The sequence below is a fragment of the Chenopodium album genome, chromosome 26 (assembly GCF_948465745.1).
Source record: "Chenopodium album chromosome 26, dcCheAlbu1.1, whole genome shotgun sequence".
NCBI lineage: Eukaryota > Viridiplantae > Streptophyta > Magnoliopsida > Caryophyllales > Amaranthaceae > Chenopodium > Chenopodium album.
In genome coordinates, this window is record NC_137859.1 from 7,419,929 (window position 1) to 7,435,000 (window position 15,072).

The 15,072-nt window shown below is 33.4% G+C and overlaps 3 non-coding genes across 3 annotated transcripts; 1 reads left to right on the plus strand and 2 right to left on the minus strand.

The window, feature by feature from the left end:
- The first annotated feature begins 12,059 nt into the window (after positions 1 to 12,059).
- Positions 12,060 to 12,130, plus strand: TRNAC-GCA (transfer RNA cysteine (anticodon GCA)). The gene has a single exon. It is a non-coding gene; the product is annotated as a tRNA-Cys (tRNA).
- Positions 12,131 to 14,279: 2,149 nt separating this feature from the next.
- TRNAD-GUC (transfer RNA aspartic acid (anticodon GUC)) lies at positions 14,280 to 14,353 on the minus strand. Its single transcript has one exon. It is a non-coding gene; the product is annotated as a tRNA-Asp (tRNA).
- A 448-nt stretch (positions 14,354 to 14,801) lies between these two features.
- Positions 14,802 to 14,885, minus strand: TRNAY-GUA (transfer RNA tyrosine (anticodon GUA)). The gene has a single exon. It is a non-coding gene; the product is annotated as a tRNA-Tyr (tRNA).
- Between the last annotated feature and the right edge of the window lie 187 nt (positions 14,886 to 15,072).

The following is a 15,072-nucleotide window of genomic DNA, read 5'->3' on the forward strand; positions in this document are numbered from 1 at the left end:
TGTCATTTGCTACATATTAATATTTTGCATTTTTAAAGCATCATAAGGTATGATATAGGTTGATGGTAAAACAAATTATTTTACAATTAGAGATTGTATGTTCGAATCTTGTGTGTAATATGCAATGGAAAATATGTGGAGGAGAGCGTCATGTGGCACGTATAAGTTGTTTAGAACGCTTTTGGTTTGACATGACCTTACCTAAGAGAAAAAAAAATGTTTTGCATTTTTGCAATGTAACCGTTTGGATATTGATGTGTTTCTAACTATCTACGATATTCATTCTTGACTACATCTATGTTTGACTTTCATACGTCAATTTTAGGGGTTTTTTTTGTTGGTCAAACATATTAAAACTAATTTTTCTTCTTTGAAAATTCATTTATTGGAAATTAATTTTTTTGAAAATTCTAAAATATTAGTATTTTATGGAAGAAAAATGAATTTTTTAAAAAGAAAAATTATTTTAAATATAGTTGACCAACAAAAAAAATAAAATTAAAAAATAGGCCATTTCATTGGATTTTGATTTTTTACTGGTAAAAGTAGCTTATATTAAAGGCAATCTTTTTATTGTTGTTTAGAGAGTTACAAGGATGACAGGTACGAATCGATTCCAAAACCATTTGGAATTAAATCAAAGGAAGCTCTAACCATCTAAATTATTACTCACTCTCGAACCTAAACTAAAATTAATGGTAGTTGATAGTTTTTCTATATTTGAGTAAAATTAATTTGTTTATTAGAGATAATAAGCCATGAATAAGTATTTTACTAAACACTCATATATACTTAATTTTATATCTTTAGAGCTAACCATTATTACTTAAAAAATCATCCCGAAATTATTAATAGAAATGAGTAAGTATTATGTTCATTCCCTTCACTTAGGGCCTGTTCACATTTACTTAATTTCAGTTCAGTTCAGTTCAGTTCCAATCAGTTCAGTTCAGCTTCAATTAGTTTAGTTTAGTTCAGCTCTTAATTTCCCTCTCGCATAAAATATTCATTTCAGCTCAATTCAGTTCAGTTCAGCTCTAATCAGTTCAGTTTAGTTCAGCTCCAATCAGCTCAGTTCAGCTCAGTTCAATAAATGTGAATGGACCCTTAATATAATGTGTTCTAGATCTAGCTTAGTTTGAACTTGTTAAAGTTTGATCCAGCCCAATTACTTGAGTACTTCCTATTTTAAGATTAATTGTAACCAGCAGTAAAAATAGTTATAAGATCAACTATAGTAACTACTATGAGTAGTTCATAATTAATTAAGTACTCCATTTTCTTAGTGAAGCCTTTCTAACTTCATTTGTGTAATTGTTGTCATACTAGCTGAGAGTAAATCAATAATGGCTAGCATAAGACAGTCAATCAACGAAGGAGGAGGAGGAGGAGCTTTAACAATTAAATCAGCACCCGAAGAAGATATGTCGAAAATGATAAAACTTCTTGTTCTAAAAGCAAGCTATGTTACATGTTGGCTTGATGAACAAGGCTCAACTCCTCTTCATAGAGTGGCATCGCTCGTTGCACCTTATAACATACAGTTAACAAAATTCATACTTGAACATTGTCCTCACTCGGCGGAGATCTGTGATAAAAATGGCAAGTCCATCTTACATCTTTTGATAAATAAAATCCCAAACTACCAAGAAGCTAAGAACTTGTTTAGTCATGAAGAAATATATGCCTTGAGGAATTACCAGGATAACCAAGGAAATACTCCATTACATATTGCTGCAAAGAATATGGATAAAAATGTAATGCGAGTGTTACTTGAATCCTCGACGAAGTTGTACATCTATAATACTGAAGGTGTCTCTGCAGCTTCCTTGATTCAACAAGAAGATATGCTTCAGGTATGTAGCTAATTTAATTATCTCCTCTGTTTTTTATGGGAAATTCATGGTGAGAAACGAAATTTGTTTCTCGTGGGGACATTTTTGTGAATAAATCAACAACTTTTTCATTATTGTGGGCTCTACAGTTGAATAAAGTTGTTGGTTTATTCAACGAAAATGCCATGTGAGAAACAAAATTTGTTTCTCACCATGAGAAACTGGGGCATCCTCGTTTTTTATTTTTCACAAATTTTTGTATGCGGCTGGCCACATGGTGCGGCAGGGATTACTTGTATGGTGTTACTATAGGTGTTACTTGTTTCTGGGGTTACTTGTATGGGTGTTACTGGTTTTGTCAGGGGTTACTTGTAGGTGTTACTTGTAGGTGTTACCTGTATTCTGGGGTTACTTGTATGGGTGTTACTGGTTTTGGTCAGGGGTTACTTGTAGGTATTACTTGTATTATGGGGTTACTTGTATACGTGTTACTAGTTTTGGTCAGGGGTTACTTGTAGGGTGTTACTAGTTTGGTACGAGATTTTGATCTAGGGTTACTCAACCCATTCAAGTGTTCCATACAAGTAACCCCAGAATACAAGTAACTCCAGAATTGAAACAAGTAACCCAGAATACAATTTTTTTTTTCAAGAGTTACTTGTACGATGTTACTGATTTTGGTCAGGGGTTACTTGTAGGGTGTTACTAATTTTGGTCGGGGTTACTTGTAGGGTGTTACTGGTTTGGTATAGGGCATACGTACAAGCAACCCTTGAACAAGTAACTCATATAAGTAACCTTGAATAAATAACTCATACAAGTAACCCATGCATACAATTAGCAACCCTTAAATAAGCTAGTAACTCATATAAGTAACCCTTGAATAATTAATCATACAAGTAACTCTTGAATTAACTCATACAAGTAACCCCTGAATAAGTAATCCATACAAGTAACCCCTTAAAAAAAACAAATAACCCATAAAAAATACAAGTAATCAGTAACTCCTGAAAAAAAATAAAACAAGTAACCCCTGAATAAGTAATCCATATAAATAACTCTTGAAAAAAAAATTATAAGTAACCCTTAAATAAGTAATCATACAAGTAACTCCTGAAAAAAAAAATACAAGTAACACCTGAAAAATACAAGTAACCTTGACAATACCAGTAACTCCCATTATTTTTGCTGATTTGGCAGCAGGCCACATGGTGTGGCCTGCTGCACCAAAAAGGCACTGTTTATTTTTTATTTTTCTTTAAATAAGCACAACACTTGTGGACTTCTATGCTTGTCAAAGTAGACCACTAATATCTTTAACCATTATTTAGTAAAAATAGTAGTTAGGGTATTAATTATGAGATATAAAATATTCTAAAGTTGCAACTAATACTTAACGAAGCATAAACTATCCGTTCATTAAAAATCACAAAAGTCTAATTGTTGCACTTTAAAAAAAAAAGGAAGCATGTTGAATACTCCTTGTACTTCTATAGATTAATCTATGGCAATAAAAATTTATATTATTGTCGCTATAATTGATGCAGCTTCTATGGAGAAGAAAATTGACAGTGGATGAAATGGATGCAGCAGACAAAGCTAACATACCCTTTCTAAGGGACAAAATGGAAAACTTAGGAATAGATTTTTTACTTTCACAAGGTCCAAAGGGAAGAAATATCATTCATAGAATGATGGTGTTTAAGAAGAATAGTCTTCTAAAGCCAGATTTATTTGTGAATTTCATTGAAGAAGCTCTTGGAAGGTTTCCATCAATTATTAGTCAAACAGATGGTAAAGGTGACACTCCGATTCATGTCCTTGTGCAAAATCATTCTGATACCGCGATTAAAGTTCCTCCAAGAGTAGAAGATAACGCGCAACATAATAATAGTACTGATGGTAACCCCAGTAACACTAAAAATTATGTAGTCTCCACACTTTGGGAATCAGGCCTTATGCCATCTTTACTAGAGAAATGTCATCGACGTATCCTTAAATTTGAATACGAGGCAAGTGTCAAGGGAAGTATTGAGTCGCCATGGTTGTTGCGGAATATGGAAGGTAATAATGCTCTTCATGAAGCAATCAAATCAAAAAATAGCATTGAATTGGTGAAACTATTGTTGAAGTACAATAGTAGCTCACTTAGTGCAATCAACAATAACAAAGAGACACCTCTTCATCTGTTTGCTAGCCATCCCATTGGTAAGTTCTCTTGAGCACATTTTTTTTTTTCTTTTTTTTACAAACATAACATATACAAAGTATAGTTTTAACATACATGATCCGTCTTAAAGTGTTTTCTATGGAAGTATATTAGAATCAGAAGCTCTAACCACTTAAGCTATCTCCAATCTCTTTAGGATTCTGTCTTTGTTGTATTGTAAATTTGTATGGATTAGTGCGTGGGTTAAGCTATCTTTGTTTTGCATATACTCCATCCGTCCCATAATATAGTTCTTGTTTGTGTTTTATTGGAGTTAGTATATTAAATGACCTGGATTGAATACAAGTTTATTATACTCATAGAAAATTTGTCAAACAGGATATTTTAGATGGTCTCTTTTGTGAGAAAGGTGACCACAATAGGGACCTTTAAGTGATTTGAGGTTGTGAGGTAGGACCTGATTAAATTTTCAGACAAGTTAACCCTGAAATCTATCATTGACCATCACCTATGTGTCATGTGACTCGCTTAAAAAAATCTCTCCTTAAATTTTTTGCCAGGATTTCCCCCAAAATCCAATTGAACACTATCAAAACCCTTCCCTTACATTCTCTCTAACCCCAATTAGGACTTTTTTCACAAAAGAGACCACATAAAAAGTCCTATTTTATACAGTTTCCAATATTCTAGCTTTTCCCCTTGAACTCATCGATCTCTATTATAATTTCAACAATTAATATGTTTGTTAACTCATAGAGCAAATTACACAAGAAGACTTAGATGAAATTGTGGGCACAAATTATGAAGCAGCCAAATCAAAAGATCAAGATGGTCTCACCCCCTTACTAAGAGCATTTAAAGCTGGTAACTACGAAGTAGCCGCAATGCTATGCTATGCATCTCCAAAAGCAGCAGTAATCGGTGACTCGAATGACCAGACTTACGGGCACTTGCTTGTAAAAGATCGACCAGAAAACTACTTCTCCCGCCTATTTCAAGATAAGGAGTTAAGAGGTCTTTAGAATTGAAGGACAAAAACGGAAACACACCGTTGCATCTGGTAATCATAGAAGAGCGTTTTGACTTTGTAAGAGTTTTCCTTAACTTTTGGAAAGATGAACGCAAGTCATCGAAGGATGAAAATCAATGGCTATTAAATCTTTTAGAAATATCAAACGTAGCTGGTGTAACCCCCGGCGACCTAATTGGAGAACTACCAAATCTTCCTAACGACGTAAGTCCTACTAAATTACGTTATAATTGAATTATATGTTGTATATATATATATATATATATATATATATATATATATATATATATATATATATATATATATATACTTCCTCCGTTCATTTTTGGTTGTAATAGTTTGATTTAAAAGCTCACAGTTTGGCCTGTTCACTTTTATTTAATTTCAGTTCAGTTCAGCTCTAATCAGTTCAGTTCAGTTCAGCTCCAATCAGTTCAGTTCAGTTCAGCTCCTAATTTCCCTCTCTTATAAAATATTTATCTCAGTTCAGTTCAGTACAGCTCCAATCAGTTCAGTTCAGTTCAGTTTGGCTCCTAATTTCCCTCTCTCATAAAATATTTATCTCAGTTTAGTTCAGTACAGCTCCAATCAGTTCAATTCAGTTTAGTTTAGTTCGAATCAATTCAGTTCAGTTTAGTTCGAATCAATTCAGTTCAGTTCAGCTCAATTCAGTAAATGTGAATATGTTGCAGCTAAAAAGAAACAGATGGAGTGAAGAATTATGTCATATTCGAAAGTCATCAACTCTTACTAACGTTTATTTTTCTTACCATTATTCTTCAGATTGAAAAATTCATTATGGATGATACTAGAATGATGGGTATACGTAGCGCATGGGGCATTCCTAAGAAGCAGTTGAATAGCTACATGAACTCGATGAATGTCATAGCTGCTCTTTTGACAACAATAACATTCACAGCAGCATTTCAAGTTCCGGGTGGACTAGTCCAAGATAAAGGGACTCCTCAAATGATAGGAGACATAGCATTTCAAGTGTTTATGATCGCGGATGTACTAGCAATGTGCCTATCAATGATGGTCTTATTCTGTCTCCTTTGGATCATGGCGACTAACAATAAGCGCAATTCAGTGATGATACAGGACTTCAGTGTATCGTTACTCATTGTAGCATTCTTTGCAACTCTTTTGGCTTTCATGACGGGAGTCTATGCGACAACATATAATGTTAAACGTTGGATTGCAATTGCCACTTTGATAATATGCTCTTTGCTTTTGGTGCTCGTGCAAAGGTGCATCGTCCTCAAGCTGTTCATTCCTATTAGTAAAGCAATACTTATATTTGATAGGATGGTTTTGTACCCAGCTACAAAATCATTCATTGAACGTGTTAAATCTAATGTATCATCTATCAGAGGCCGCAAAGTTCCAGACATAGAGAGTAGCGTTAAATGATGATTCCCCTAAAATTGGGAGGGAAGCTCTTACCACGTGAGGTATTTAGTAGCAGCAAATGCTTTGATTGTTTGTTTGTTTTTACCTTACTATATAATTTGCCATTTTTTTAGTAGTTCTTCCTCATCACATTTTTTTCGTTTAATTGGAACGTGTAGGGGAAATACCGAAAAATGTATGGTATTCTAAGAGAGGAGAGAAATAGGGAAAGATAGAAAGAAAATTCCATGTAATGAGGTGTGAGATAGAGAGTCCAGTTAATTTACTACCTTCCCAAAAGTTATGATTAAAAGAAAACCGATGAAGTTTTTGTTTCTTTTCACATCTTTTACAAAAATTACTAATCCACTCTATGTACTGCAATATTTAATTCCTTAACCAAATTTCATTTGCAAAACATATAAGATACACTTATAAATAAAAGGAGTAGCAATGATTATCACAAAGATTTTTATTTGTTTATATTAATTAGTAATTCCCTATTCTTAAAAGCATTTGCATCATGTACTCTCATACACTCATGTACTGATGTACTTGAGGGTAGGGGATTGGAGTTACACAAGCTTTTGTTCAATATTCGACAAGGAGAGCACAACATGTCAACATCTATCATGTAATGTGTCATGCATATGTGTCTTACCAACCATGAAATGACTTCATATAATTATATAGAGAAAATATTTGTAACGAAAGAAAAAAAGTTACAAGTCTCATGACACAACAATCAACTGCGAATATCAATTGAACATTTAGGTAACCTTTAACTAAAGGTATATACACCGTATAATTACTAACATCTTCACAATACATCATGATCAATTATTTTATGAGGTCCTTTTATTTGGACACATTATCATCTAATTAATATAACTGCTATCTTTCATTTTCCGTCAAATAAATAAATAAATAAAAATAAAACACACGTCTTATTGATGGAAAAAAAAAGTAATGGTCGATTACAATTGATACATGTCTTCATAAACCTATAATTATCTAAACAATATTATCCAGGGAACCTTGACGAGAGAGATGTTGAAAACCAAGTCTAGGACTAATGAGGTTTATTTTTGCAGGTAGTTTACCTGAAAATCTCATAAACTTTCGTTCACAAATTACAGTTGCATTTTTAGAATAATAAAGCACCACCATAAGCAACGAGCACAAACCCAAAGTAACGTAAGCCATCCAAGCTTTAACTTCTAAGGTAGTTGCACATAAACCCGTCATGAATGTCAAAAGAGTTGTGAAGAATGATGCCAGAACCAAGCCTACGCTGAAATCGAGTATCATCACCGAGTTCTTCCTGTTGTTTGTAGCCATGATCCAAAGGAGACAGCATAAAACCATCATCGATAAGCACATTGCTAATACGTCCAATATCATAAAAGCCTGAAACGCTATCTTTTCTATCAAAACTGGTGTTCCAACATCTTGAATGAATCCACCAGGAACTGTGAATGCTGTTGTGAATGTTATCGTCGTTAAAAGAGCTGCTATAATACCTATTGTGTTCACATAGGTTGTCATCTCTCTTGAAGGAATACCCCATTTGCTAAGAACACCTATCATTTTCTTTTCTTCTAGAATCCTTTTCTCAATCTGAACAATAGTCAATCAATCAGTCAGTCAATCAGAGCCTTAATCCCATGAGTTGGGTCAGCTAAATGAATCAAAAGTGATTATTTCGTATAATCATTCACAAAAAATTGTACAAGGCAAACTAGACTCCAATAAAGCAATTCAATTCTAATAAAGGTGATAATTTAGCTAAGAATTGGAGTATGTACTTACATCACGTGGAAGATTAGGTGATTCTGCTAGTAGATCATTGGGAGATTTGCCAATTTTGTTTGGTTTTTCCAGAATATCGACTATCCATTGATCATCACCATTACGTTCATCTTTCCAAAAGTGAAGAAAATCGCGTACTAGATCAAAACGATTATCCATAACTGCCAGATGCAATGGTGTGTTACCGTCTTTGTCCTTCAATGTCAACAGCTTTCTTAATTCCACATCTTTAAAAAGACGTGAGAAATAGTAAACTGATGGATGTTTTACAAGCAAGTGCCCATATGTCTGGCAATTTGCCTCGTCACCAGCTTCCGCTGCTTTTGGAGAAGCTTTACATAGCACTGCAGCTGCAGCATGGTTACCGGCTTTAGCCGCCCTTAGTAAAGGGGTGAGACCATCTTTGTCTAGCGAAAATGCCACTTCTACATTTGCATCCACCATGATTTCCTTTATCTCATCTCGATGAATTTGCTCAATGCCTTAAGCAAGATAATAAACATATTCATTCATTAAGATTAAGAAACAACTTACATTAGAAGAAAATTTGTATGTAAAACAATAAAAGACATTTTGTGAAAAACTACCCTATAAAATACTTTTTTATTTATTTATTTTTTATTTTTTTTTTGCGAAAAACTACCTAATAAAAAAATGTGGTAAGAAACCATCTTATAAATTATAAAAGAGTAAATGCTGTAAGAGACTACCCTTGGTCGAAAAGGCATCGTTGACTTTTATTTTCTGGCATTGACCACGTCACGTGCCAATCAATCAAGAAAAATAAAAGGAGGGAAAAGGTGAATTAAAAGTCACGTGATGTGATATTATTTGTAAGATATATCAACATATTATTTTGTTGCAAATAATAAGAGACAGAGGTAGTTTATAAAGACAATATGTGCTCAAGAGATTTACCTGGACGGTTAGCGAATAGATGAAAAGGTGTCTCTTTGTTCTTGTTGACCACATTAACCGATTTCTTGTCGTACTTCAACAAAAGCTTGACCAAATCGATGTTACAATTATTTGATTTGAGGGCTTCATGGAGAGCTGAATTACCATCCACATTCTGCACCAACCATGGTGAATCGAAACGAGTTCCCTTAGCAATCGCTTCGTGTTCAATTCTATGGATACATTTGTTACATTTCTCTAGTAACAATGACAAAAGATCTGATCGCCACAGAGTTGATGAGGCAACATAATCATCATCAACATAAATTTTTGTATCAGGATGATTTCGCACAAGGACATGAATCGGAGTGTCCCCTTTACTGATGTCCCTTTGAGTAATAAGTGATGGTTCATGTTCGAGAGCTTGTTCAATGAAACTCACAAAATCGTCTCGATTTACACGACTTTCCTTCTTAAACAGCATTAATCTGTGAAGGATATTTTTTCCCTTTGAATCTTGTGAAAGTAGAAAATCTTTTCCCAAATTTTTCATTCTTTTTCTTAGAAATGTTATGTCTATTCTGTCTGTTGCATCAATTTCTTCCCTCGTTAATGTTCGTTTTGTTAGCATCTACATCATTAAAGAAAAAATAAGTTACGAAAGTTACGTATTTGGAAATCAAAATACAGTTTAGTCAAATCAGCCAAATTAGAAGATCAGACTTACTCAAATCCGATACATATAAAGTCAAAGTCTAGTCAATCAAATAATCGGATCATTAGAGGATTATATATATATTAAAAAAAATTCAGACCAACCAGATTTGAAAAAATAAGTGAACATCATATCAGATTAAAAAAACCACGTTTGAATCAAATCAAATTAAAAAAATAAGTTTAGATCAGATTAGTATAAGAAAAAAAAAAAGGATGATAGATTAAAGAACGAACTATTTGTAAATCTTGTATAGAGTATAATATAAGTGATAAAATATTAGGAAATTTTGATAATTACCACCTTCTGTTATGTCCATTTTAGCAATTACCACCTTCTATATTTTTTTATTTGAAAATTACCACCTTCTATATTTTTTTATTTGAAAATTACCACCTTCTATTTTCAAAAATGTCAAAAGTTTCCACCTTCTTGCCCCCCAACTACCACGTGACGTCATTTTGGGCTCATTCTTTCCCTTTCCTCCCTATTTCCCTCACATTTCTCATTCCTAACTCGATTCTCATCTCCCCTTTCACTTTTTTTTGTGCAGAGGCTTGGTTCGATCAAGCCGCCGAGTATTGGAAGCAGGCTATAACGCTTACTCCTGGGAATTATCTTCCTCCCCAATCTGATATTATGGTGCCGGTATAGACCGGAATTCCGTTATGGTCCAATTCGGATCGGTAATAAATACCCGGGCTTTGCAATATTTGATTGATCACAATTCTGTATATTCCATTTACTATAAAAGTTCCCAGGGAATTCATGAGAGGAATATTTCCAATCAAAATAGTTTGTTCTTGCATCGCCCTGCTGGTTTTCCAAATTAATCCTGCGGACACATATAATTCCGAAGAATATGTAAGTGATTTATATATAGCATCTTTTTCTTTTATCATGGGCTCTGCTAATTGATATGTTTCCACAAATAATTGAAATTCAATTTCTTGGTCTGTATCTTCCATTTTTGGAAACTTATAAAGTTCTTCCGTTAAACCCTGATCAATGAACCTCCAAAATCCTTCAAATTGTATCTGATTAAACCCAGGGATTGTAGACATTCCCCCATTTCCATCCCGTAGCATTTGCACGCAATTCCCCATTTATTGAAAAATCCTATTTTTGGCTCATTCTTCGTTGAATCATATAGACCGAGCTATCTCTGATGGAATTTAAATTCTGTTTACTAAATCACATAAAATTTGACACAAAAACTATATATTCATATAGGAGCATATATGGAATGTATGAAATATGTATGAAGGGGGGAATACAGAAAAGTTTCTACTCAAATTTTAAAATGTAACAGATGCAAAAGGAATTGATAAAACATTCTTAATAAAAAGAATTCTGCTACTTATACTTAACTTAAATTCGATTTATAAAATTGAGTTTTAGTATAGAATATCAGTTCCATTTCTACCATTATTATGATATTACATATTCCAACCCGATTGGATACCAAAAACGAAACAGATGCAGGATTTGATCCCTTCGCCGAGATAAAGACATAATAATCAGAAACAATAAAGAGTTCATTTATTTAATCAATATTTTTGGCCCTTTTGTAACAATACAAAAAAAAGGGATTTGCGTAGAAAAGAGATATTTTTACCTATCTTAGTACTCTATTTGTAGAATTACTAAAATATCGTTGTATTGTAAAGCGGGTTATGTTTATTCTATTAAATAGTCAATTTAACCACGTGCAGATATCTATATATCATATATAAGATACTTGACTGTCGTCTGTGTAATTTTTGTTCTGGTTCCGGGGTTTACATATACTCATAATTCTTGTTATAATTGCAATTGAGAAAAAGAAAAAGGAAATAAAGAGTTTTCGATTTTTTCTTGAAAAGATGCAATACTGATTAGTTATCCTTTGGATTTTCTTATGTCATTAGGTAAACATAATTTGAAATCAAAATTTACGAATCGTTCATGAAACCGCAGTCAAGCCAATAGTTAATGGTTCCAATTGATCGTGTTTATCATGAATTTTGACTGAAAGTCCGTAGTTTTTGGTCTGAATCGAATCAAAACAAAAAAAGAAAGATTTTGCTTTTAGTAAGTATTTAGTAAGTAGTGGAAGGGCAACCAAGGAAAAGAGATTCAAAATGCAAGTCCAATAAATAAAAAACGAAGTGCAGTAATCTACCCCCAAAAGGGACTATTTAAGTATCGTCTATTTTGTATCGTTTTGGCGGCATGGCCGAGTGGTAAGGCGGAGGACTGCAAATCCTTGTTCCCCAGTTCAAATCCGGGTGTCGCCTGATTCTAATTAACAAAAGACTCGAACTCCCTTATCAACTGCTATAATCGATAACTCCCCAAATTCTTCGTCGGCCGAGGGGAAGGAGAAGAAGAGGTCTCTTGGTACGTACTTGTGGGCTTCTCAAAAAAGAAAGTTCTGTAAATTGTTGTGTCTAGGATTCAAGAAAAGATTTGACTTTTAGTAAGTAGTAGAAGGACTATCGAAAACTCTCCATTCCCTTCCCGCCCTATTGGCGCGATTACTGACTGGGCCTTGAAGTCGGCGGGAGGGAATATCTAACCAATTTCGAATTGTGGATAAAGAAAAGCGTAATATAGTTTCTATACAAACTCAAAAGAGTCTCTGAGCTGAGTATTCAGGTATTGGATTAGTTCATTAAAGGAATAATCCCCAAAATTTTTGACTCTGTACCAGGGATTTCACTATTATTATGAAACAATAATGGAAAAATTCCTTCATATTCATAGAAATAGGGGACATAATTCACATGGATATTGTAAGTCTGGCTTGGGCTGCTTTAATGGTAGTCTTTACATTTTCTCTTTCACTTGTAGTATGGGGAAGAAGTGGACTCTAGAAATACTAATTTAGTTTAGTTGAGGAATAAAACTGTATCATTATCATTTGTTTTATCGATCGCTTCGCAAAGTGTATTTAAAGATAATAATGTCAATAAAAAAGATATTTCAATAATTCCCACGTTTATATTTCGAAAGGAGATATAGATGATAGGAAATTTATCTAATTGAATTTTTCTTAAATTTCCACGAATGGACTCTTATCAAAATTCAATTAGATAAGTTTTATAAGTATAATGGGGAACAGCGGATCCCTTTTGTTTCAATATTTCATTTCAAAATTCAAAGAAGTTTTCATCCCATCGAACTCTTTCGAGCATCTATCCACCAGCCAATCAATTCAATTACTTTTCTTCTTGGGTTGGCTTGGCAATGATAAAAAAAGATTACTAATTTGGTTTTTTCTTAATATATACCAAACTTTACTTTTTTTTTCTTTGATTCTTTCGGCAGGTACTGGGATTAAGTTTGTATCTTTATCATAAATTATAGTTTATAGTACAGCGTCTTACACGAAAAAAGACTAATCTAATTGATAGTATGGTAGAAAGATTCATATGAATCTTTCTACCATACTATCCGCTCTCATCGAATATTGCTGATTCGCGCCTGCTCGTTTCAGTTAAGAAACGCAATTGGAATCCGTCAAAGAACTACGAAATCAAGTTTCATTCAAATTAATCATTCTGGCTAACCGTTTTTACATAGATAATAAGTAAAAAAGCAGTAGGAACTAGAATGAATAGTGCAGTAGCAATAAATGCGAGAATATTTACTTCCATAATCTTATCGTTTTTTTACGTACCATTAACTCGGGATTTAATCCCATAGAGATGATCCAAATTTTATCTGTTGATGATATTGAATCAGATTAATATCAGGAATAACAATATCTGAGCTATCATATCAATTCGCGGTCGCGAATTGAATAGTATACCATAGGAAGCTCTTTTATCCATACTGAATCCAAAAAAAGAAAAATGGAATTTGTTAGCTAATCAAGAATTCCCTTAAGTTATCGTTCTTTTTTACTCTTTTTTCCAGAACCTGACGTCTTTCTTCTACAATCAATCATCTAATGAAGTTTCACTTTTTCGTTTCCACTTCCGCTGGTTAGAAAAATCCAAAAACAAAAAATAGACGGAAATGGGATCAATCTGAAAAGTATTTTGTCAAGGTAATTTTAATAAAAAATTGGGTGTTGTACAAGAAACAAATTCCATTTATACATGTACTCCCGAGAAACATCTGGAATTCTATTCCATTAGATAGACGCGAGAAATTGAAAAACCAGACCTACTATGTTATCTTTTGAAATCCTAAATAAAATCTTACCAATCAAAAAATTTTCTAGTACTAAGCCACATATCCGTTTTAGGAATTTGTTCTAGTTCAAGTAATGGAAATTTTTCTATTTGTTTGAAAATGAGAAGAAAATAAACTCAAAAAGAAAAAAAAAAAGACCTAAGAATCATCCGAAGACTTCCTATTAAAAGTGAAATTCTATTGTTGTTCTTTTCCAAAAAAGTGGAAAGATCCATTGATATATTTATTGATTATTGGATCCGTCGGGACTGACGGGGCTCGAACCCGCAACTTCCGCCTTGACAGGGCGGTGCTCTAACCAATTGAACTACAATCCCAGGGAACTAAAGTATACAGTATCTATACTTTTTATATGATTTGACTCAAAGCATTTCTAGGTAGAATTTTTGTGTTGTAACAGAGACGCGAGTGATATATTTATCTTCATTTCACATGAATATGGACTTTATTTAGTGAGAACGACACGAATTGCTAGTAAATTTTTCTTATTTCAAAATCTATTGATAAAATAAAGAAAAAGAGTTTTCTTTTTTTCTTTCTATTTTATTCTATTTATACTTTAACAATTTTAACTTAAAGACCATACCATAATATGAATCTAGATCATTATTCTGATCAAAATTTCAATTTCCCGAAACAAATAAATAAATAAAGCAAACAAATAGAAAAAAAGAAAGTATAACAGAAAATTGGATTAGTTTTTTACGTATATCAGCCGTTTCGGGAAGACAAAAACCTTCGTCTCATAATGGATGAGCGGATTATTGGGTCGAGCTGGATTTGAACCAGCGTAGACATAGTGCCAACGAATTTACAGTCCGTCCCCATTAACCGCTCGGGCATCGACCCAGGAAGAATCAATTCAATTTGAAGCTTATTGCTAATCTATGATCAACTTCCTTTTGTAGTACCCTACCCCCAGGGGAAGTCGAATCCCCGTTGTCTCCTTGAAAGAGAGATGTCCTGAACCGCTAGACGATGGGGGCATACGGGCTAAACTTCCATCATACTATGAACATAATATGAGCAGTTTTTT